We start from the raw sequence: 26508 nt of genomic DNA, 5'->3' as shown, positions 1-26508 counted from the left end.
TTTCTTTTGAAAGAAAAGTTCTTCAGGGAGGTAAAAGTTCCAAACATCTGTTGGTTCGTGGAAAAGTTTACATCTAGCAATATGCAAATAAGTGTGAGAGGAATCTTGAGAAAATAACTTGCTTCTGAAAACTGAATGAATTTTCCATGCAATTGGTGCCAAGGTCACCTATTGTGTTCAAATGGAAACTCTTAACTTGTACGTTCATAATAAAATATCATGGCCTACAAATCCCAGTCCAGTTTCTCAGAATAATTTAGGCCGTAGGAGGCATCTCATTTGGTGCTGATTTAGCAGCTTCTATTAAATGATGGTATTTCTGAGATATTCCATCCAACACTATAGGAGATTATTACTCCATGCATGGGAATCCTCAACTATACAATGGACAGTGGATCACCTCAGATCATGGTATTATCCTGGATAGAACATTAATCTGATTGAAAGGAAAATGAAAAGCTTTAATTCTTTCCTCCATTCAAGCACCTATTTAGCTTTTTTAAATTTGTTTTTCCATTCTCTAATGCTGCCTCCCACTATCTCTGTAGTCTCGTCAATTCTTGATCTTTCTTTCTTCTTCCTAATACTGTCAATTCATGCGAGGCTATCTCTACTTCAGTCCAGAAATCTGTAGTTGAGGAGTAAAGCATGAAAGTCTGCAGATGCCGAGATTGAAGTAAAAACACAATGCTGGACAAACTCAGCAGGTCAAAGATAAAGATACATGAACAATATTTCTGGCTTGAGCCCTTCATCAAGGTATGAATAAAATGGTGGTGGGGAGAAGCATAGGCAAAAGGTAAAAGGTGGGTTGAGGGAAGGAGGGCACACAAAGGAGGAGGGAGATGGCTTTGTGAATGGGGAGGGAAGGGGGTTGAGAACTGGAGGAAAGGAGACCGGGGGATGGGGAAGAGGGAGAACAGGGAGTGGTCTAGCCGAAACTGGAGAAGTTGATGTTAATGCCATCTGATTGGGGAGTGCCTAGACAGAATATTCAGTGTTGCCCCTCCAATTTACATCTGAGGCCATAGACAGAGACAGATATATCAGTGCGGGAGTGGGGTACAGTATTGAAATGGGTGACCACTGGGAGATCCCTGTCACTGATGCAGACAGAGTGAAAGTGCTCAGCCAAGCTTACCCTCATTCTGCATCCAGTTTCTCCATTGTAGGCCACAATGAGAGCATTGGATGCAGTAGATGACTCCTGCAGATTCACAATGAAATGTTGCTTCACTTGGAAGGACTGTGTGGGGCCCTGAATGGTGGTGAGGGAGGAGTCCAGATTTGTTCATCTGCTTTTAACCATGGCATTTAATCCAGAGCCACAAACAAACCAACAGCCTCCAGTTCCATCTGGGTTGACCCTACCCAATTGTCCTTTCTGTGTGCAATCTGGGAGAGGAACTGAAGAGAACAATGAGAAAATGAAAGAACAAGCAAGTTGCTTGATAGAGAAATGCAGGATCATGGACACAAATAATGAAGAAGAAATGCCTTGTGACACTTTCACTGGATTAACTCCCTACAATGTGTTCTGTGTACAAATTACATTCTGGCATTAAAATTCATATCAACTATTTTCTTGAGTAGATTATCTCAAATTTAATAATTAATTTATGGAGTGAAAAGAGATTATTGACTATTTTTAACATTTGCATTTAAATTTGCAGAATAGTTTGTGCTTGGCAAGCAGAATAATAGCAAGATGTAAACTATTTTGAAATACAACCAACTAAAGAGTTAAAGTTGGAAATACTTTTGACAGCATGCCCTAGATTTCTCAGAAACTTCATTTTTCCAACACCTGCATAAGAAATTGTGAAAGATTTGCGATTTAGTAGCACCCTTCATTACTTCTGGACTTGCCAGATTGTTCCATCTGAGTTCAATTGGCTGGATTCATGGAAGATGCCTCTCTTTGCTCTGGTGTCACAGTCTCGAGATGTATCAATTCTTGGTCTTTGGACTGCAATGAAAACTGTATTCATTCATACTTGGGGCATGAGGAATTCTCTAACATGGAAGGTGGTGGAGATGCTATATATTAAAGAAGCAGATAGAATTCTAGGCACAAAAGCATCAATGGAAGCAGAGGCAGGGAACATAACATAAAGGTAGAGGATTGGCCATAATTGTGTTGAATGGCAGATGATATTTTCTGTCTTTTCTATGAAGTATTTATGGTGTTGTCAGTATATTAACAGAATTTGAGAGGAGTAATTTTAACTTGGGATGGTCTGATTTACCTCTCAGAAATGAATGGAAGACCTCCTGTCATCTTCTGCAGAGTTCATCAGCCACAGCTTTAGGGATGGAAGACAGAAGCAAGGAAATGAACCCCACATTAGGACCTAAGTGATTTTTTTTCCAGGAGCAGGTAGTGTTCTGTCACCAACTCTAAACCAGGCACAGAAACTTTTTGTGTTTTGAGAAGGTTCATTGGCTTGCCAATTTTGCACACAGGTTGAACATTTGCTGCCAGATCTCTTCCGGTGGTGCTGCAAGCTTGTACTCTGGGATATGTCCATTAAAAAATAGTGCTGAAATTCTTAATATACCTTCAATATAAAGTGTTGTCTCTCTGTACTTTCAGGGCAACCCCTCATTAAGTTGAGTTGGCATAGTCCAGGATTATGTTATGCATTGGTATGCTAGCTTCTGTGCAACATGGCCATTTTCTGATGGTGCAGCAGTCAGCACGTAACTGATGCATTAAAGCATTCCTATCTAATAGATCCACGTAGTTCACAAAGCACTTCAGAGTTTTATTATAATGCTCCTTATGGATCCCATTTTGTACGACCATGTTAAAAGAATTCTGTGCAATGATTCCCTCGTGTTGGAAGTTCTGCTGGATAGAGGCAGTGCACCACCTCCAGTTCTTGGAGGTCTCACTGGAACTTCTACACGTGTTTAACAAATTGGCTGCACTTAATGGCATCATAATTTGAACAAAAAAAATCAGCAAATCTTGTAAAACTGGGAAACTCTCAAAAATGAATTATTTGGTCATTTATTATGAAGATTTGAGTTTTCTCAGAGACAGGTAAATATTCTTATTGTCTTGGGTGGAGGAACTCTGTGAAGGATAAATTTCACCTTCTGTCTGTAATCAAGCTGCTTGGTAGATCTTTTCGGTCTTGAGTTTTCTTTATATATAAAGTTCAAGAAAGCATCATGTACACTGCAGAAGATAGGAAGATAAGACCATAAGACATGGGAGCAGAAATGGGCCTTTCAGCTCAAGTCTACCCCACCATATAATGATAAGCTGATCCATTTTGCCCATCAGCACCACTGCCCGGACTTCTTCCCACAACTTTTGATGCCCTGGCTAATCAAGAACCTATCAATCTCTGAATAAAATACACCCATTGACTGCCTCCACAACTGCCTGTGGCAACAAATTCCATAGATTCACCACCCTCTTGCTGAAGAAATATCTCTGTTTTAAGCAGATGCCTTTAAATCCTGAAGTTGTGCCCTCTTGTCCTAGACTGTTTCACCATGGGAAACAACCTTTGTACATCAACCCAGTCCATGCCTTTCAACATTCAAAATGTCTAAATGAGATTCCTCTCCCCCCCCCCTCCCCCATTCTCCTAAACTCCAATGAGTACAGGCCAAGACCCATCAAACATTCCTGGAATCATCCTTATGAACCTCCTCTGAACCCTCTCTAACGTCAGCACATTGTTTCTTAAATGAGGAGCCCAAAACTGCTCATAATACTCCAAGTGAGGTGCATCCAACTGATGTCAGAAAGTTATATTTGTAGGTTTAGACGGCACTTATGAATGAATTGGAAATCTTCAAATGTCACTTTAAATTAAGGTCATGGTCTAATGTCTTTCTGGGACCTTACAAAATCCTGGATGTAGACCATGCACAGGCCATGCCTCTTTGTGGCAACCTTCTTAACATGAACTTTTATCTACACTTGGTTCATTCTTTCCTTTAAGCTTCATCACATCTGCCTGCCTTGATTCCCCCCCACCCCCCTTCACCATTTATGTGACAAGTTATTTTCCATTATTTTGTGCTTTTCTTATGAATTGCAAAGTGGTTTTGGAATTCATTGTGGCAGTGATCCAGTCTCCAGAGGTGAAGAATATTATGTCCATATGGGTCATATTCACTGCCTTCCAATTGTGTAATATCAAGCTCATTATTGTTGACTGATTTAAGTTATAATTAACTTCACAGTCCTTCATAATATGCATTAATTTTAACATAACAATGCTTAGCAGTGAAATTTGATACAGTGGGAAACAGCTATTGCTATTCCAAATTATTGTAATAGATATTGTTTGCAGTTTTCACAATGAATTGTTAAATATGATTCCAAAATACCAGCAAAATGAGAAAGAATGCTATAATCAGTTTAATAAAATCTGAGTAAGGTCAATTTACACTTGCACCAGCATAACTCGAGATGCAAGCTTGGAGTGCACTGAAGTCAGCTGCTTTTTTTTTTCAAATTCTATTAATTTATACATGTTGTTTGCATGCCAGAAAGGACATTCCCTTAGAATTTGGTATTTATTTGTGCCAAATAGTAGGTGGGGTACCACTGGTTATCATCAGAAAATTTAGCTCCCCAAATACCTACATGCTGCTGTTCTTAAAAAAAAAGGTGAAAATACTCTTGTTTAAGGCAAATGAGGAGACAACCTTGCAACTTCCAACAAAGAGTTTCCATAAGCTAAGAGGCAACTTAATAGCAACGTGTATTTGTGTGGCATTTTTAAAGCAACTCAGCCTTTTGGCCAAGATCAAGTGTCATTCTTACAAGAACTAATAATTGGATCTGTGAGGAGTTATAGCCACAACACGGAAGAAGCCAGAAGAGGAAGACACCAGAGAGGATGTTTGAGAGCAGGAGATTGTCTGTTATGAGCTGGCCTGCTGATGCAGGGGTGGATCCTTGCACTTGGAGAACCCATCTAATACCCTTTCCTGCCATAAGCCCATCTCCACCAGTTCTATGAGGATGGCTGCAACAGGAAACTTCTTCAGCAGCACTCAGAATCCGAAATGCTGTCAGGGTGGCAGTGAAGAACATAAGGAAGTGATTGCTATTTTCCTGGGACCTCTTCATGCACAAGGTATTGATGGAATGCCTCAAATTTGAGGCGAAGGATGTCTACTGGCTCCAGTCACTGCAGTATGGCAGAGGTTGCTTCAGGAGTTCCAGGTGAAGCGGAATGTGGTTTCACTCTTGCTTTTCAAGGTGCAGGGTCTCTTCACCATTCTGATGCAGAAGGAAAAAGTGGTAATGGTGCACATGTTCAATCTGGATGTGCTTACCTTCCTTGGCCATTTTGTTGAGGGGACAGGGACCTGTGTGCATGTCAATGCTCTGTTCAGAATCTGGACTAGCAAATGACAATGAAAGTGAAGCTGAGAGAGGACAGCAAAGGGGCCATAATCCTTTCTTTGATGTTTGCCATTAGGGGGAACCCGTGGGTACCTGGTCATTTGGACTGTAAGGACAGCAAACTGTGGACCCTTATGAACAAAGAAGGGAGATTAAATTCACAACTCTAAACGTGTGTAGTGTTAAACACATTACTTGATATGTTAACACTTTACAGTACCTTGGTAAAGTCAAAGCAAATGTGATTTTCCTGCCACATCTCAGAAGCTATCGGAGGTCATCGCGATGGTGTCCCCATTGGTTGTCAGTATGGTCAGGGCAGAACAGTTGTCACTCATCTAATCTGGGCATTCTGCTGCAGGGAAGCAACTTTGCAATCACCAAGGTTAAGGAGATGGTCATGGGATGTCTCCTCATGGTGGTCCTGAAGTACCGCAGAACCCCACGCTATCCAGCTGATCAACATGAACACCTCACAGATGCCAAGTGCAAGGCTGGCCATCTTCCAGCAGCTCCCACCATTACTGGCAACATCCAAGCCAGCATCATAGATAAGGCTGGACAGTCCAACAGTGTCAACAGCAGACTAGACTCCTCCTCCAGACTCGATGCAGACAGTAAAGTATGCACAGCTGGGTAACAACTTCAGCAACCCTGCAGGTGGACCACAGCTGCAGCCCACCTGGCTGAGATCTGACGGCTCAACCAGGTACTGGATAGAATTTGTCTTCATGTTGAAGACTGTCATGGTCAGAACCTCTGATGTTATGCTGGTGTTCTTCTCTGACTACTGTCTCCTTCACACCTCCTGATGCATAAAGGAGGACCAGAGGCCAGCAGGGGACGTGGAAGCTGAATATGAAGTTACTGACCCCAGAGGACGTAGAGGAACGAAAGAAGTAGTACGCTGGTTGGAGAACCGTGAAACCCTTCTTTGACTCCCCATTGACCTGGTGGGAAGTGACCAAAGAGATGTTTAAAAGGTTCTTCATCCTCAAAGGTATTCAGAGAGCAAGGCAGAGATAGCAGGAACTGAAACAACTCCAGAATGACCTGCAGCAACTCCTCCTCCTGCAGTCAAGACGAATGGACATGAGAAAGAAATTCTGAGGTGAAGAACCAGCAACCCTTGCTATTCACCTCAGAATCCTCCAAGATCATCTTCCAATCCCCAGAGTATGAACAGTGGAGCAGGATGAGACGTGTTCACTTTTCTCCTTTTAAAAGGTTCACGGAAGGAGCTCTGTGATTCACAGCCTGAAGGAAGAGAATGGCTCAGTCACATCTTCGCAGATGGGCATTCAGAAGTTTGGCAGATCCTTTTATTCCAGCCTGTACAACACTAAGGCTAGAGACAGAATGGCCTTCCAAAACTTCCTGTTTTCTATCACAGAGGTCTTAGACAACAGCAAGTGGGAATATCTGTATCAGGTAATTACTCTAAGCAAGATGACAGACTCCATCCATTCCTATGGATAAAGTAAGACTCTCAGAAGCTATGGCCCACTGGCTGAGTTGTTCACAGCTCTGGGTCTGGGTGGGCCCAGACCTGCTAGAAGTATACAATGCTATGCTCCTGGCAGGAAGCATGTCAGACTCCATGAGGAAGGGCCTCATCACCCTCATCTTCAAACAAAAGTGAGAGAAGCAGAATATCAGGAATTGGAGACCTATTTCATTGCTAAATGTTGACTACAAAATCCTGTTCAAGGTCATCACCAATCAAATCAAGTTTGCCCTGGGAAGGTAATATACTCAGACTAGACCTGCATGGTTCCAGGCAGAAAGATCTCTGATAACCTTGTGCTGCTCAGGGATACCATCACCTATGTGCGGGACAGAGGGGTGGAAACCTGCCTGGTCAGCTAAGACCAGGAGAAGGCTTTTGACCAGATATCACACACTAACATGATGGACATGAGCTCCAAAATGGGCTTTGCAGAGGGAAACTGGAATTGGATTAAATTGTCCTACACAGACGTCTGTAGTGCAGTCCTATTTGTGTGCTGCATAGAACCCTTCGCAGAATCCATCAGGAAGGATGAGGGCATAGGCGAAGTGACGGTGCCAGGCAGTGGAGGCACTGGGTCAAGGCCTTCCATGATGGAAGATGACATTGGCATTTTCTGTTTGGATACATGATCGGGCTGGAGACTGACCAGCATATGTGGGCATTTTGAGTCCACATCAGACTCCAGGCTAAACCAGAAAAAGAGCGAGGTAATGCTCTTCGGTAAATGGTCTGACCAGCCTACCATCCCCTTTACAGTCAGGTGTGTCTATCTGAAGGTGCTAGGAATCTGGTTTGGAGAGACTGAGATGTGCAACAAGAATTGGTTGAAGCGGATGGCAAAGGTCCACCAAAATTTGGGTCTGTGGTTTTGGTGCTCCCCCTCAATAACAGAGAAGATCTTGGTCATTAGGTCCAAGGTACACTCATTTCTGCTGTACGTGGTGCAGGTATGGCCATGCCACACACCTCTGCCCTGACAGTTACCAGAGCAGTTTTCTGATTCATATGAGGGTCCAAAATGGATAGCTTCCAAAGAAGCACCATGTAAAAGTCACCAAAAAATGGGGGAAAGGGCATATTCAACATGGCTCTCAACGTGATGATCCCCAGTGTGGCATAATGTCCCAGTTAGCTGGACTTTGCCACACCACCTATCTTTCTGGAAAAGTTTTTCCAGAACAATTCATATGGCCACAAGGCCATCAGGCAGTGGTCAGCATGGAACATCCTCCAGAAACTGAGAGACAAGAACCGAAAGATCTGTTTGGGTGGGTCACTCAGCAGCATGTCCAGGAAGCCTCATCACCATGGCTCACAAGCAAGCACCAAGACTTGACCTGGTGGTTGTGAGAGGAGCCCTCCCAGTGAGATCTTTTTTGACAACTGGGACATCAGCCTCCATGTACATTGTCCTCAGGATGGCTGCGGTGGAGTGGAGACAGTTGCCCATTTCAACATTCAGAAAGAGTGTATGGAGAAGGATGCAGGGGTCCTTGTATTGGTTCAGCCCCAGTAGCAGCTTTATGGACTACTGCTGGGCACAGACACTGAGTCTGACCTCCAGAACTGCTGGAAGACCATCAAATCAGTGAAAGAAGCACTTTGGTTTTCCTGAAATCTGTTGGTCTTTCAGCATACTGAGATGTCGGTCCAGGAACGCTGCCGACTAGTGCATTCCAGGCTGCAGGAGTTTGTGCTGAGGGATGCAGTGAGGCTTGGTGCAGCCAGCCAACATGAGGGCGCTGTGGGGAAGGACAACAGTCCAGAACCCTCCCATTACTTGGAACTGAAGGGCTGACATTGAGGGGTAGAAACAGTAAGGTGCTACATTGATGGTAACAGAGAATAAATGTAATAAAGTAAATGTACATTGAAAATCCATAGATATGACTGATATTGAGTGTAAAAATACTTGAACTCTTTTTCTGTTTGTGTATATATATAAAAAAGATTCTAGATGGGATATGTCTAATGACAATGTATAGAAATGGCAAGGTGCCACAGTGGTGGGAATGGTATATTGAGAGAACAATGTAAAATGTACATTGATGAGAATGTATTGATATGATTGACACTATGAATGTAAAAAGTCTTGAATGGTTTTCTTGTTTTGTAAATATAGTAATTTATTGAATAAAGGATATTTTGGAAAGCAAAAAAATTAAAGCAACAAAATATTGCAATGCATTCTACAAGAGCATGGGCTTAATGTTCCAGTAGTTAGTTGGAGGATATTGCTTATCCTATTTGTAATTCAGAGACAGTGGTGGTGTCGAGGCTGGAGGTGAAATAATTTTCCACAGGGTCCGGAATTGTACCTTCTGGGAAACATTATGAACGTGTATTTTAAAATGTCCAAGTACCAAATTCAATCTGCGGTAGCCAGGAAATATATAGCAGTCACATGGAAGTTCAACTTCAAACTAAACATTACACGGTGGAATATGGAAATGCAGAGTTGCATTCCCGTAGAGAAAATCATGTATAATTTAAGGAGGAAATATGACACATTCATTAGAGTGTGGCTACCTCATCTGACATATATTGATATCCAGATATGACTATTCCCCTTTAGAACAAGGGAACTGAAGCAAGCCTTCCCAAGAGAGAAATGATTAGGATCAAGGAAATGGGCCGTGGCACAGATGACTTGCTCTGTTAGCCTTTTTTTTTTCCTTCCTGACCTTTGGTTATTCAGATACTTTGGATTTTTCTCTCTCCTAGGTTTTTTTCCTAGGTTTCTGTAGGGGGTCGTTGACCCCTGACCCCATCGGTATTTGAGTTTTTCATATCTGTATAATTTATATGACTTTATTCTTAGTTGTATCGGGACTGGGGGATGGAAGGGGGTGGGGGTGAGGGGGGGGGGGATAAAAACGGACTCTGTTTTACTGAGGTTGGAAGAGATTGTTTGAATTTGTAGGAGTCCATGAAAACCAAAAATAAAACATTCAAACAAAAAGATGGGAGATGAAATCAAGCTGGGTCCCACCTGAAAACATGTGCGTACTCCTGCTGGAAGAGAAATTGAACCTATATGTGCAATACACAAAAGTGCTGGAGAAGCTCAGCTGGTGACACAGCATCCACAGGAAATCAAGTGTATTGCAATACAATCACGGCGGCTGCAGACTTTCCTGTGGAAAGTGATTTTTTTACCCAGGTTATCTTGATCATTTTCAGATGAAATTGTACCTATTTGGAAATTGACCAAGACGCTCCTTTACGCAATTCATATCAGTGGGACTGATGTTTTCCTGGCATTGGCTGTGCATCCAATAAACCTCATAAATTGCCCTTCCAATCTGACATAAATTGGCACTGTTTGATGCAACCTGCTTCCTTTCTATGTACCAGTTCATTGTGGGTGTGGGTGGGTGGGTGGGTGGGGGTGGGGGTGGGTATTCTGTTCCTATGCTATTTTCTTCACATTTATTATTAATTGTCCACTATTACTTTCCCATGGCTGCTATAAAGTGCGTGCGTGCGTTGCATCTGTTACCATGTCCTTCTGTAAATAAAATCCTTCCCTGTCAAAACTGTTTCCTCACTCACAACATCCCTGGCACCAGAATGGCCATCTTCTTCTGTCCCTTCTTAAACATCATTCATAAACTCTGGTACCCAGAAATACACTTAATATTTTGACCAAGGCTTAACCAGTAACATTCTATTTTAAAAAGCAAGATTCTTCTTCAACCCACCTCATCAGTTTTCGCTGCCACTTCAATGATCTAGGAATATTAATTTCCAGGTCCTTTATCTCCTGAGCCTTCCAGAGCCCTCACCCATTTACATAACCCTACTCCTCTGTGTTCTCTCAAAATTCTTGGTGCCACATATTTGTGTGAAACAGCATTTGCCGTGAATCTAAAACTAAGAAATAATAACAGCTGAATAAACCCTATTGTAGCTTCAACTATTTTCTAATAAAGCCTTAGCTCCTTTTAGTGTATCCATGTGGTAGGGTTCCCATGGGATTTAAAGTCTATATGATAATACAAAGAGGTATTGTAAAATAGAACAGATTGGCACTTCTAACAATGCTGAATCAAAATGCCTTTTGATTCTTGGTTTTGAAAGTCAGATGATTTCAATAAAATGGTGATATATCCTTCAAAATTAGCCTTGTGCATGACCCCAGATAGCAGAACGTAATGATTTGATTGTTTTTTTTAATGGAAACCAAATAAGTTGGCAGTTTTATTCAGTGGAAATAAAACACTGAGAGGATGTTTGTCATTTGTTCCTTCTTGATGTGTGACTTTCATTGCTTTCCCATTTCCTTTCACTTTCCCCACATTGCATTTTTCCCTTGTATTCTGCTCCTTTGAAAGCTGTGCAACAAGAAGTACATTGTATAAACTGAGGCTTGAAAAAAAGTTTTTAAAAGGAAAGCAGCAAGATGGCCCTCCGTGGCTTCCCAATATCGTCCTTCTACACTCAGTACATTACCTAAAGAGCAAAGTAGCTCAAACTTTAAAAAGAGGTCAGTAGATTTAGTTGAGTCTTTTTGATGGGAGTAGTTCAAGAATGTGTGGTGTGTGGAGAGAGGGAAAGGAATTAGGGGATGTTTGGAATCTGTGTTCTTTTGCATTTATAGAAATTAGAACATTATATGGGCCCTGCAGTCCACATGGTTGAATCAACCAAATGTGTCCATTTTTCCTGTGTATGTGTTTTGCATTATGTGCTTAGCCTATGCAGCAGAATCTTGCTTCCCCTATCTTGGACTTTATTGCTATTGGACCAAGACCTCACACCATCATGACTTTGTGGTGGATTTATACAACCATAAAAGGAATTCTGACATATCTTCGAATCCTCAGAATCTGGTATGGAAGTAAGTCATCCTCGATCTTGAAGAACTGGCAAAGATTTAATCTTGAACTAAATATTGGGTTTTTTTTTAAACCTTGCTGACTGAGAAGGACTCTCCTCATATTCGGCTGCCGATGAAAGTTCGTCTTCATCCTTAGTTTTGACATGATGGAATGCAAGCCTTGGACCTAACTGATAGAACAACTTTCAGTGATGACTGGTGTCAACAGGTGATGTGAAAATATAATTGCCCTGACATTTTATTTTCTATCTGCTCAGAGGCCGAGCTATAAGCCAATGCTGACTTGTTCACTGAAACTTGTGAGAGGCTTTGCACTCAATGTCCACAAGGCAAAAGTGCTCTGCCAAGCAACTTCCCCTGGAGTACAGTACCCTCTCTACACCACCACCCCCTCCCCAGCCATAACGGCCCTGAGAAGTGCAGATGACTTCTCGTATCTCAGGAGCTACCTCTCAGCGAGGATGGACATTGATGATGACATTCACCATCTGCTTCAATGTGCCAGCACAGACTTTCATCAATGGACATAAAACCTGTTTGATGTCAAATTTTGCACAACTCTTAAGCTGCCAGGAAACATTGATCCTTGCCTCCTTCTGAGGCCCAGGAAATTTCTGCAAACTTCCCCAAATTCACTGGAAGGAAATGTTAATCAACATCAATGTCCTCTCCTGGCCAACATCCTCAACATTGATTAAACTCACTCAACTGTGTTGTGCTGGATGTCATTACTATGCCTAACGCCTGACTCCCAAGGCATACATTCCATTCTATGCCCTGTTACAAGGGATTGCAAACCGACATGAAAAGATTTCAGGATATGCTCAGTCTAGTTGAAGGAATGCAGCAACCCCACTAATTTCCTCGAAGTGGAGAAAGAGCATTTGGAATAGTAATCGAGAAGCTAAAGTCGGTGTTTTCAGCTATACACAAAAGCCCTGTGTAAATGGCAAAAGGAGTCCATCATCTCTCAAATACCTGACCACCTGGCCCATCTTCTGCCCCAGTTGTGGAAGAGACTGAATCGATGCATTAACTGCAACAATGACCCCAGAACCTCCCAAATCAAATTAAAAGCAAGTTTTCCCTGAGCCTGAATGTCTGCCCAAGAAGAGGAATAGTGTATAGGGGCAATGAGAGGAAAGAATTTCTAAAGTATTTTAAACACTTTTTAGCACAGTATGGTTCTGTCCAAAAAGAAAAAAATGAGAATTATTTATTTTCATGTGTACTAAGATCCAGAGAAAAACTTTGTTTTACATACTATCCAGGCAAGTCAACATTGACTTCAGGAAACAGGGTAGAGCACACACCACTGTCTTTTTTAATGGTGCTGAAGTGGAGCTGGTAGCGAGCTTCAAGATTTTCGGAATAAATATCACCAATAACCTGTCCTGGTCCGATCACATTGACGTGACATCCAAGAAAGTATACCAAAACCTCTACTTCCTTCAGAATCTATCCCAGCTTGGTATGAGAACTGCTCTGCCCTAGACCACAAGAAACCACAGACTGTTATAAACACAGACCAAGCCATCGTACAAACTAACCTCTATTCCAACGACTCCATCTCAGGCATTACATACACATACAAACTTCGGCAGCGTTTTCCTTACGCCAAGACAAAAATAAGGAAACTAGGTTACAAATTGTGCCCTTAAGAAAATTAAAGAAATGGAAATTAGCATTTCTAACATGTGCAAAGTACAATATCCTGTTATTATCTGCGGTTGCCAATTTAAGTAATTTGGCACAATTCCTCCTAAGAACTAATAGAACCAAGAATTAACTTAACCACAGGAAGTAACTCAAATAAAGCAACTTTTGCCTGACAGTTAATACACAGAACTGGAATGACCACAATTCCCAAACAGAATACTGTTGTTAAATATATATCTGATGAAGGAAATAAAATAGGCTGAAGTTATTCCCGTGACATCTTCCTGTCAATACCCAGCCAAATTTCCATTGACTCAAGAAAGAACATTCTGATTTGCTTAAGTTTATAGATATTAATGCATCTTTTTTTATGTCATCTTCATATCCCAGAAATTACCAATAACTAGTTGCTTTGCTTTAAAAGTCAGAAAATTGCTTTAGGAGTTTGAGATAGACAATAGACAATAGGAGCTGGAGTAGGCCATTTGGCCCGTCGGGCCAGCACCGCCATTTTAGATCATGGCTGATCATTACCATCAGTACCCCTTTCCAGCCTTATCCCCATAACCCTTAACTCCGTTACCCACAAGAGTCTTATCTAACTCTCTTTTGAACATAGTCAGCGAATCCGCCTCTACCACCCTCTGTGGCAGAGCATTCCACAGATTCACACTTCTCTGGGTAAAAAAATGCTTTCTCATCTCCGCCCTAAAGGGCCTACCCTGTATTCTTAAACTATGCCCTCTAGTCCTCGTCTCCCCCATCATTGGGAACAAGTAATCAGACTTCACCTTGTCTCTCCCCCTGATGATTTTATATACCTCAATCATGTCCCCCCTCATCCTTCTAAACTCCAATGGATACAAGTCCAGTTTTTCTAGCCTTGCTGCATAAGACAACCCTGCCATCCCTGGAACTAACCTTGTAAACCTGCGCTGCACACCCTCTATAGCTAGTATGTCCTTCCTCAAGTTTGGAGACCAGAACTGGATGCAATACTCCAGGTGGGGTCTCACCAGGGCCCTGTATAACTGCAGAAGGGCGTCTCTGTTCCTATACTCCAATCCCCTCTTTATGAAAGCCAACATTCCATTTGCCTTCTTCACAGCTTTCTGAACCTGCATGCTAGCCTTCAGTGACCAGTGAACAAGTACACCCAGATCCATTTGCACTTCCCCACTCCCTAGCTTGTCTCCATTTAAATAATACTCAGCTTTCCTATTACTTCCCCCAAAATGAATAACCTCACATTTGTTCACATTGAAATTCATCTTCCATTTAGCCGCCCACTCCTCCAGCCTGTCCAAGTCCCTCTGCATTTTCCTTACATCCTCCTCACACCCCACACCGCCACCCAGTTTCGTGTCATCTGCAAATTTGCTCATGTTATTCACAATCCCCTCATCCAAATCATCAACATAAACTACAAACAACTGAGGACCCAACACCGATCCCTGAGGCACTCCACTCGTCACATCCTGCCATTCTGAAAAAGACCCATTCACTCCAACCCTTTGTTTCCTATCTCTTAACCAATTTCCTATCCATGTCAGTACCTTACCTCCAATACCATGCTCCCTGATCTTGCCCACTAGACTCCCGTGCAGTACCTTATCAAAGGCCTTCTGGAAGTCCAAATACACCACATCCACTGGCTCTCCCGAGTCCACCCTCTTTGTCACATCCTCAAAAAATTCCAGAAGGTTAGTCAAGCATGACTTACCCTTAAGGAATCCATGCTGACTAGCCCTTATTACTGACTAAGTGTTCTGCTATTTCTCCTTTTATGATGGACTCCAATATCTTCCCCACCACTGATGTCAGGCTAACCGGTCTATAATTTCCCGTTTTCTCCCTCCCTCCTTTCTTAAAAAGCGAAGGAGTGGGACTTCCAGGCTTTGGCTCATCAGGCTTTGGCGTAAGCAGGCGTAGAGAAAGACCTTCCTAGGTAAAGTGCATTGTGAGTACCCTACCATAAAAAGGCTGAGCCATGTCCATGGGGTTGGTGCTATGCTCAAGTTGCCAGATGTGGGAGCCATGGGTGACCTCCACCCTCCCAAAAGACCATATTTGTGCCAGGTGCAAGGAGGTGGGGTTCCTTAGGGGCCGAGTTGAGGTACTGGAGCTCCAACTAGATGACCTTAGGCTCACCAGTGAGTGTGAGGAGGTTGGTGACAAGACCATAAACATTTCCACAGGACATACCTGTAGGGGATGTAATGAGACACAAGCATTTAGGAAAAAAATTAAAGAAATGGAGATGCAGCTAGATGATCTGAGGCTAATCAGAGAGAGTGAGGAATTTATTGATTCAACACTCAGGGAAGTGCTTACCCCTGGATTGGGGGGGTCAGGAAAGTGGACTACTGTCAGGAGTGGGGCAAAGTTGCTAGCTCTGTGGAGAGCACCCCAGTGGCTACAGATCTTAGCAACGAATATACAGTATTGGATGAAGTAGGGGGAGATAACCTGCCAGAGGTAGCGCCAAAGGAGACAGTGGTACGGAAGGAGAAGAAGGGGAACAAGGTGGTCATTGGGGACTCCATCGTTAGGGGAACGGACAGAAGATTCTGCGAACCTGACAAGTGTTCCCGTATGGTGTGTTGCCTCCCAGGAGCCAGGGTACGTGACGTCTCGGATAGGGTTCAGAGTATCCTGGGGGGGGGAAGGAGACCGGCCAGAGGTCCTGATACACGTGTGCACAAATGACATAGATAGATTGAAGGAGGAGATCCTGAAGAGAGACTACCGTGAGCTCGGAAGGAGGTTGAGAAGCAGGACCTCCAGGATTGTAATCTCGGGGCTGCTTCCTGTACTGTGCGAGGGTGGGGACAAGAATAATAAAATCAAGAGGTTAAACGTGTGGCTGAGGGAATGGTGCAGAGTGCAGGGATTCAGGTTCATTGACCATTGGGATCTCTTCTGGGGAAGACGGGACCTAGACAGGAGGGATGGTTTACACCTGAATGCGAAGGGGGCCAATATACTGGCAGTTAGGTTTAATAAAGCTGTCGGAGCTGATTTAAACTAATTTGGCAGGGGGAAGGGAACAGGACTGATAGGGAAGTAGATAGGAGAGAGAATATAGGGGTGGTTCCGATAGACGGTGAAACAATAAGGAATAAGGGAGCTAAAAGTGATAGGAGAATAAGAACGAATGCACCAAGAACCAAGGTGGAGGGAGAAAGGAGGTATGGCATCAAGGTATTGTGTATGAATGCAAGGAGTGTAAGGAATAAAATGGATGAGCTTGAGGCGCAAATGGCAATGGGAGGTTATGACATTGTCGGAATAACGGAGACATGGCTGCGGGAAGGGCAGGATTGGGAAATAAATGTTCCAGGGTACATGTCCTTTAGAAAGGACAGAAAGTTAAGAAGAGGAGGTGGGGTAGCTCTGTTGGTAAGAAATGAGATTCAGGCATTTGAAAGGAAGGACATTGAAACAGGTGAGATAGAGTCTGTTTGGATTGAATTAAGAAATTGCAAGGGCAAGAGGAATATAATGGGGGTCATTTACAGGCCTCCGAAAAGTAGCTCAGATATCGGTAGTAGTATAAATCAGGAATTAAGAGTGGCATGTCAAAGTGGTAGCAATACGGTAGTTATGGGGGACTTCAACATGAAGGTGGACTGGGATAATCAGACGGGGGCAGGAACACAAGAGAGCGAGTTTATAGAATGTCTACGAGATACTTTCTTGGAACAGCTAGTGGAGGAACCTACCAGGGGGAAGTCGATTCTGGACTGGGTGCTGTGCAGCGACGCAGACTTAATAAGTGACCTTGATGTAGGGGAGCCATTAGGGAATAGTGACCATGGTATGGTTACTTTTAAGCTACAATTAGAAAGGGAAATGGAAAGGAAGTCGGAAGCATCTGTACTTCAGTTAAATAAAGGGAATTTTGCAGCTATGAGGGAGGAGCTATCCAAAATAAAATGGGAAGATACACTAGCTGGGAGGACAACTGGGGAAAAATGGCAGGTTTTTATGGACATTTTTCACAGGATTCAGGACAAATTTATTCCAAAGTGGAGGAAAGGCTCTAGGAGATGCAAATGGAAGCCTTGGCTAACTAAGGAAATCAAGTGCATGATCAAGTCCAAAGGGAGTCATTATAAGATAGCGAAGCGGAGTGGGAAATTAGAGGATTGGGAAACCTTCATAGAACATCAGAGGGTAACTAAGAAAGCCATAAGAGACGGGAAAATGAAGTACGAGAGGAAATTAGCAGATAATATTGCGGAGGATAGCAAAAGCTTTTTTAAGTATGTGAAGAGGAAGAAATTGGTTCGGTCTAAAATTGGCCCTTTGAAAATGGGCAAGGGTGAAATTATTACCGGAAACAAGGAGATGGCAGAGGAATTTAACAAATACTTTGCAACTGTCTTCACCAAGGAGGATATAGGTTATAGTCAGTTAGAGGGTAGTGGTCATGCGGTACCAAGAGACTTGGGGAACTTTACTGGGGAGGTAGGGGATCTAATGGATCTCCGGATCCAGAAGCAGGAGGTTATGAGTAAATTGTTGGGACTGAGGGCTGATAAATCCCCAGGGCCTGATGGGCTGCATCCTAGGGTGCTTAAAGAGGTGGCTGTGGAAATTGTGGAGGCACTGGTCGACATTTTCCAAAGTTCCATAGATTCTGGGGAGGTCCCTGAGGATTGGAGAGTCCATTAGACTTGTATTGCATGATAATTGTGTGATCCATCAAGTGTGCAGAATATATGATGTGCGGATATGGGCTAAGATGAGATGTCAAAACCATCATCTTTATGAATCATCAGAACTTTGGCTAATATTTAATTTGGGGGAAAAATGCTTTATAGGGGATCTACTATAGTTTCATATAGTATACAAAGACAGGAAATTCCCAACTGTAAGATTGTTATTCCTGGCAATTTCATTTACTGAAGGCAAATAAGCAATAGGAGAAAAGTTCTGCCAGAAATCTTGGAGGTACCAAACTGTACTGTCCAGATTAACATCAATTGACAAATCTAATCTGGGAATTTGAGACCAGAGAAAGGATTTTTAAAATAATTTTTTCCAAGATTCTCTGGAATCTCACTTAGTCGAGAAGATACATGGACTAATTTGACTCTATTAGTTCTTAGGGGAGATATGATGAAGTAGCAATTAAATTACCTCTCTGGCAGCCAGGTTTTGGATTGTTGATCCAGAGACAGAAAATTTAAATCCCAGCTGGCATATTCAAATAATTAAATGGACCTGGAATTAAAAATGACCCTAACAGTAATTGTTAAACTATCAAAAACAATCTTGTACACTAATGTCCTTTAGGGAAGAAAATTTAAACAAATTTATCAGGTCTCCTTGATGCCTGATTCAGACCCACCAATGTGACTCTTAACTTCTTCCTCAGTCAGAGGAATTGTGGGTAAACAATAAATTCTGGCCCTTCCAGTGAACCCTACATTCTGTGACCAAATAATAAAAACAATGCTAATTACATATGCCTTATAATTTGGCCTGTATTGTATTTATTAGAACCATAGAACATTACAGCACAGAAACAGGCCCTTTGACCAATCTATTCCATGCCAAACTATTATTTTGCCTGGTCCTGGTGACCTACACCCAGACCACAGCCCTCCATACATCTCTCATCCATGTACCTATCCAAATCTTTACTAAATGTCAAAATCGAGCCACATCAACCACCTCTGTTGGCAGCTTGTTTCACATTCTCACTACTCTCTGCATGAAGAAGTTCCCTTTATTATTCCCTTTAAACATTTCCCTTTTCACTTTTAATTTGAATCAATGCATGAAAGAGGATATCTGCCCAGAAGTGAACACCAGTTCGCAGGACCTTTTTGAGCTTAACATTCTTCTGCACTTACCTAAAAATTGTTGATCAGCCTATTTCCATGATGTGTATTAAAACTGGATAATTTTTGTTCATGGTATCAATACTGATTTGTCCCCAATTTCATTGATGGGAATTGGGTTATAATATGATTGTTTGCACTGTGACACTGCCAGAAAACACCTAATTTCATGACTTGTTCATGACAATAAATTCTGATTCTGAATCACAAGCTTATTTTTAATATGACAGATGGTACCTTGGTGCATGAAATCTTTTCCAGTAGTCCATCGGGATAGGAGATCACTTGTTTTCATTCTAGTGGAGGTTGCCTTTATATGACTTCTTTTACAGTAACATGAGGGCAACCAATACACTGCAACTACCACAAGGGATTGACAAGCGAGGTTGTGAGGCAGCTGGTGATATCAGCTAACATTTATTACTGATTTGATATCAAAATGTCCTGTGATGATTCACCTCTCACAATGGGTGTGATAAGCTAGAGAAATAAAAGAATTCCAGATACTAGAACATTGAATGAACAAAGAGAACCCGGAGGGACTTGGCAGATCAGGCAGCATCCATGACTAGAAATAGTCAGTTAACATTTGGTTGATGTTATTGTCCCAAAATATACTTCGATGATGTGACTGCCAAAGTTGAATAGCTGAACATGTGTGGAAAATGTGATTGTAATGCTCGATTTAGTGGCAGATGTGAAAGTGCAGTCGAGCAAATTTGATGTTAGTTCAAGTTTATTATCATCTGCCTGTTCACATACATCCCAGTGAAACAGTTTCTCTCCGGTCCACACGATACTCAGTACACAACAATCTCTCAAACAAATATTGCTAGCTGGATGGCTGAATGGAGAGTGGAGTCTCAAAGCCACACTTCCTTAAATACCAGTCATTATAAGAGTGCAGCTGCCCTTCATTTCCCTCTGGGTCAGATGCAGCCACAGGTAATCCACTTTCTTTTCCAGAGATTGTACATTTGCAAGTAAAATGGCCAGGAGTGTGAGCCGGTTTGAGTCCTGCACAAATGCCGACGCACTTAGCTTGCTTCTGTTTCCTTGCCCACCATTTCCGTTGGCCTCTTCCCAAGTTTCAGTAGCAGTCTTCAGCTTGTTGTTGGGGCTCGCTGCCTTCATTAAATTATATTCGCACAGTACCTTCATGATCTGTCCTCTAGCTTGGAGGAGCTGCAGGTTCAGGATCTTGATTAACAGATATTGTTGTGGATGGGAATGTATTGCAGGGAACATTTTTGAGGCTAATGACATGGTTGTTGAGCGGTAGGATTTGAAGATGTCCTTGTTGACACCATCAAATCCTTCCTCCACAGCATAAAGACCTGAGGACCCAGCTCAGGTCATCACAGGCAAAATCTTCCCCACCAGCGAGAGCATTTACAGGGAATGCTGCTCTCCGAGAGCAGCAGCAATCAACAAGAATCCACATCACCCAGCACAAGCTCTGTTTTTGCTGCTCACATCAAAAAAGAGGTATAGATGCCACAAGATCTGCACCACCAGGTTCAGGAACAGCTGCTACCCCTCCACCATCAGACTCCTCAACAAAATATATTTTTAACACAGCTCCTGTGTTCCGGGGATTATTCCCATTTTCCCAGAACACGTGCTGCGTAAAAAGTTCAGAACTGGAATGAGGGAGCCATTTCAGTTCCGACTTTTTTCCTCCTAGACCTCGTCATTTTCCCAGAACGCCTGCAGTTTAAACTGCACTGCAGGCATTCTGGGACCAACTTGGGTCAAAGTGTATTGTGTACCCTAATTTTCTTTGCATATTTGTAATTATTTCAGTGCTCCCTGATCTCTCCCATAGCCCACTGTCCTGCCGGTCTGCTGCCTGCTCTCTGCTGCTGTTGGTCGTTAACCCTAACCCCACACCTAATCCTAACCAGAAACCGAACCATAGCCCTAACCCTATCTCAAATCTCACACCTAACCCTAAGGTGTGAATCTAAGGTCACACACTATGCAGACAATAAACTTACTCCAGGACCTATCAAAATGCACAACTGATCCCACTAAAAGGTAGAAACATGGGCAGGGTAATGAAACATGGGCCAATCAAAAGTGGCAGCTTATAGTGACACAGAACCTCTGAGAGAGGAGACCAGTGAAGAGAGATGATTATCCTGCTGCCTGCATATTGACAAACTAATCTGAACCCTACCAAGTCTGCCAGATTATGAGCAAACTGGTCTGTGGGCTTGTCCTCTTTGAATAGTCTGAAGCCCACTGACCCGCTCCCCCACCAACAGCCCCCAACGATAGATAGCAGTGATTAGTAAAGGATTACTTAAAGTGGTATGTGAGTTGAAAGAAAAAGTTTGAAATCCACTTCTTTTGATCAATATTTGCAGTAGATTTTCCCATGCTCTTTTATAAATTGTGTGTGTATGTACGCTCTTCTATTAATTGTTGTGTTTTAATAAAAATAATGTTTGATTGCAAACCCTTGTGTCCAGACTCATCTCTCGTGGACCTGACACTTTCTATCACAGCAATGACCAATGTAACTGTCAGAGTATATTATCACTCTAATTTTAACCTGGCCTATAAAACCGGGGGGATATTTTTGAGCTACACTTTGGGAGAAACATGTGGGTCTAACATGTTGTTGAATACGGTCTATTATACATGACATTAGACACAGATGCTAATACTGTTGAATTACACATCCCGCCCCTTTTATTTGTGGTATGCTGTCTAAAATCATGGACAGAAATGGAGATTTGCAGTTTTGGGTGTTCTTATGTGAACAACCAATGCCGGGATATCAGAGACGGTAAGTTTGTGTATAAAAAAAATCATGTGACTCATTTAAGAACATTTAATTTTGCACATTATTAAGTTTTTTCTCTGTATTGCACAGACAGTTTGTTTACATTTTTTTTGTTTACATGTGTACGTATCTTCTTGAGTACAATTTTTTGCACTACCAATAAGTGGTCATTCTTCCTTGACCACAGGAAAAAGAATCTCAGGGTTGTATGTGATGACAAGTATGTACTGTGACAATAAATCTGAATTTTACTTTGCTCCTGTGTATGAGGTCATTCTATTTCTTGCAGCATTGCGTAAATATCTTTGCATTGACATTCACCGAGTCCTCACTGTGGACTGAGGACACTCTTTTGAGCCCTTGTGAGAACAGGACTTTGTCAGATAGATTGTTGAATATGAGGTTGGAAAATTGGGCTAATCATTTTTGCCTGTGCTTTGTCATAGTTTTGATTAGTCTTCCTAATTCTATGTAACATCTTCCATCTGTGACACTCCCTTAACAAGTGAAAGCACGGCCATGCACAGCTGAAATTGACTTTAGTTGGTGTTTTCTGCCGTGAAATTGAACTTCATAGATATCCATTGGCTGAATGTGCAATTCAAGCTTAATGTAACTTTACAGTTTTATCCAATTTAATACTCTTATGCTTTTTAACTCCCAGTATTTATATTTTGGTAGTTGCCTTGGGATGTTTATCTCACTATGAAATATTTGGAGTATTTTAAACCAACATACCTGGGAGTAGAACATGGAAGATCAGCTCTAATTTTCCATTATTTAGCTTGGCTTTTCCCAAACCATCTCCAGTTGCTGGCATGCTATCTGTTCAAAGTAATAAAGTTCCCAGAGTAGGGTGACCATGGAAGATGAAGGCTCAGTGAGGAAGTTGTTTTAGCAGCTGAAATTTAAACAGCTACAATGCATACAGGAGAAATGCAAAAAAAAACAAATCTGCAAGTAATTACCATAGATCCTACTGAAGTGCATTTTGACAACATTTACACGGATACAGATGTGTTAGAACCACAGTCAGAGGAGCATCATGTGTTTAATCAGGTTTACTCAGTGTAAAATTGATTTGTGGTTTGAAGAACCTAGGGAAGTAATTTGCTTATATATTCCCCTACCATTGCTTCCCCCCCCCCCACCCCCACTCTTATATTCTACAGCACCTCTGTCCCCATCTTTAAATCCTGTTCTCTCTTTTTCCTGAATCTAGCCTTCTGCCTTCCCTTCCCTTTCTCTCTCGCTTATCATAAACACCTTGTTCACTCTTTTCTCCATTCTGATCCCCTCCCTTGTAACTGCTCCCATCTGCCTATTCCAAACCCCTTCCTAATCTGAAACTTTTTAAAAATCTGCATGTCTAAGGCCTTGGCACAGAAAGGGTGAAGGCAAGAGGTGTATAATGCAGCCTGAACATCAGGGTTGACACAAAGATAGAGGTGAGAAAGATTAGGTATCCGGATTCCTTCATTCTCAATCTGTCCAAGCCTATTGGTGACCAACATGAAGCTTATGGTCCTGGCTGTTCCCACCATTCAACATTGTCTTTCATTTGGAGTGTGACATCTTCTGCAAGAAATAGAAATGTGGTACATTGAATTCAGCAATGTTATGAAGTATTGGACAGCTGATTGCAGTTATAAAGTGTTAGAGAAATTAGTTAGTCTGTGAGAGTGCGCTGGAACCTTTGAGAGCTAATTGTTGGCAAGGGAATAATGTGAATGTGGTGAATGGGACATTATCTCAAGTGGGGGCTGCCACTGATGGGATATATTTGATTCTTGTTTGCTGATGCTTGGTCAGTGAACTTCTGTGGTTCTACAATGGGGTTACAGATCCATAGTGATCCTTTGCACCATTTGTTCCCACTGTCTTCTTCCTTTGTGCCATTTCTTTACGCACGACATTTCTCCCACTTTTCATATCATTCCTTAAGCCCTCAATGTTTCATCCAACAACCTCAGAGCCTACTGTCTGTATTGCACAATTTTTCATGTTTTTCCAGAGAAGCTTAATTTACCTCCCAAGAAACTTCACATGCCTCTCAAGAAAAATGCAGCAAGCCAGATTTGATAGTGTGCACAAATATGAGGATTCAGATTTGACTTAGCCCCTCAACTCTGCATTTTTTTCTAGATGCAGTAACCTTTCACCCTCTTGCTCATGGAGTATCTACCTCTGTCTTCAAATACTCCAAGATTCTGCTTCTCAATCTTTTGACTAATTCCAAAAGGTCACAACTTTCTGAAATAAATAAAAATCATAACCTATTAAATAGGTTAAACCTTATTTTTAAACAGGGATCCCTAGGTCTAATTTCTGCCACAAGAGAAAACCTTTTTCTCCATATTCACCCTATCAATATGTCCCAGGATCTTGTACATTTCAATCAACTTCCCCTCTCTCACTCTTCTAATTTCTATCTGATACAAATCCTAGCCTGTCTAATCTTTTCTATAGCACATCCCACTCCTTTCAGGTATTAGTCCAGTAAACTGTTTCCAACACATTAATGTTGGTTCAAATATATGAAGGCCAATATTTTGCATTGTCACCCCAATGCTCTGCATTGCTGAGTTTTGTTCTCACTTCTTACAATAAACAGTTACATTTTTCAAACTTTCCAACTTAACTTGCTGTACCTGCGTACTTATATTTTGTAAATCGTGCACTTCGCCATCTAGATCTCTCTGCATCTCACACTGTAGGCCAGTTTTAACTGCTGCAAACCACCTACTTTCTTGCCCGACTCACCCAATGAAACACACAATGAATGAAAAGCAGAGATTGGTTTATGAATGTTGTCTGCATGACACTGGGTCCAGTCCCTACAATTAATTCAAAGCTAATAGATACTCGAGATGGCAGAGATGGCAGAAGTCGACAGCATCGAGTCCACGCTGCTGAAGATCCAGCTGCGCTGGGTGGGTCACGTCTCCAGAATGGAGGACCATCGCCTTCCCAAGATCGTGTTATATGGCGAGCTCTCCACTGGCCACCGTGACAGAGGTGCACCAAGAAATCTCTTGGTGCCTGCCACATTGACCACCGCCAGTGGGCTGATATCACCTCAAACCGTGCATCTTGGCGCCTCACAGTTTGGCGGGCAGCAACCTCCTTTGAAGAAGACCGCAGAGCCCACCTCACTGACAAAAGGCAAAGGAGGAAAAACCCAACACCCAACCCCAACCCACCAATTTTCCCCTGCAGCTGCTGCAACCGTGTCTGCCTGTCCCGCATCGGACTTGTCAGCCACAAACGAGCCTGCAGCTGACGTGGACTTTTACCCCCTCCATAAATCTTCGTCCGCGAAGACAAGCCAAAGAATAGATATCACTGCAGGTGATAAATGAATGAAAAATTGTATGTATATTGTTTTACGGAGACAAATAATCCTGTGGGCGGGGGAATTATAATGGCAATATTGTTTATTGTTATACTGCAATTTAATAAGTATTTTAGTAAATTTATATATTTAACAGGGGGATTAGAAAAGTTGTTCTAAGAGCAATACAAAGGTAAATGCAGGAAATAAATGCACTTATTTGTCACTTAATATATGTACATTGGGTTGGATAAGTCTTGCACTTTTAGTAAAGAGTATGTTTATATAAACTTTGGCAACAATCCCATTTTCATGTTTTTGTTTCGAAACATAATCCACGATTAGATTTGGCTTATGAAAGGAAGGCATGAGTTCAATTTTAGTTGGAAAAAATGAACTGTCTTTAATCAGTTTTATTTCACTCTAACACTGTCTCATCCAAAGTTTTTGAAGTTTATATTTTGATGTTTTGGATTTGCCTCAGTAACATCTGGAACTTTTTCATAAATGCACAATCATTCCTTTTATGTTCGTGCAGCTTTATTAAAATCACTGAAAGCTTAATTTGCAAAGCATCATCTGGATTTAATTAGAGTTAATATGAATGATGTGGCAGTCAGAATGCAGCGGTAGTAGTAGGAGTGGGGGAGGGGTTGGAACATTTTACACCGAGAGTTAATGTTCCTTCTGACAAAATACTATAATCTAATTTAGTCAATCTTGCACTCTCATGCTGTTTCAAGTTCCTCTTAGAAACTGCTGATGTAAAACTGTCTGATTTCCTCACAAGAAGAAGATTGAACCAAGCAAGGAACAAGTAGAGTGATACAGACAAATGCAGTTAAGAGGTTGAATTGATTTTTAAATTTGACTTATATATTAAAAAAAAAATTTAGACATACAGCATGGTAACAGGTCCTTCTGGTCCATGACCCACTGCCACCCAAAATTCCCCAATTAACCTACAACCCCGGTACATTTTGAAGGGTGGGAGGAAACCAGAGTACCTGGAGGAATCCCATGTAGATAGAACATACAAATTCGTTACAGACATTGCTGGATTCGAAACCAAATCACTGGTGCTGTAATAACGTTCACACTGTTTTCCATTGGTGGGAAATCAGCTC

General features: G+C 42.0%; 1 protein-coding gene and 1 long non-coding RNA gene across 2 annotated transcripts in view; one reads left to right on the top strand and one right to left on the bottom strand.

Moving 5' to 3' along the window:
* The window catches only part of tgfbr2l (transforming growth factor beta receptor-like), an 84294-nt gene that overhangs the window by 15532 nt on the left and 42254 nt on the right, over positions 1 to 26508 (top strand). The gene's annotated exons all lie outside the window — the stretch shown is intronic.
* LOC138760151 (uncharacterized) lies at positions 3018 to 18780 on the bottom strand. Its single transcript, XR_011355469.1, has 3 exons — positions 18758 to 18780; positions 18547 to 18630; positions 3018 to 3187 (listed from the first exon to the last, which is right to left on the bottom strand). It is a non-coding gene; the product is annotated as an uncharacterized lncRNA (long non-coding RNA).

The sequence above is a fragment of the Narcine bancroftii genome, chromosome 4 (assembly GCF_036971445.1).
Source record: "Narcine bancroftii isolate sNarBan1 chromosome 4, sNarBan1.hap1, whole genome shotgun sequence".
NCBI classification, from domain to species: Eukaryota; Metazoa; Chordata; class Chondrichthyes; order Torpediniformes; family Narcinidae; genus Narcine; species Narcine bancroftii.
This window is presented reverse-complemented; position numbering and strand designations above follow the sequence as displayed.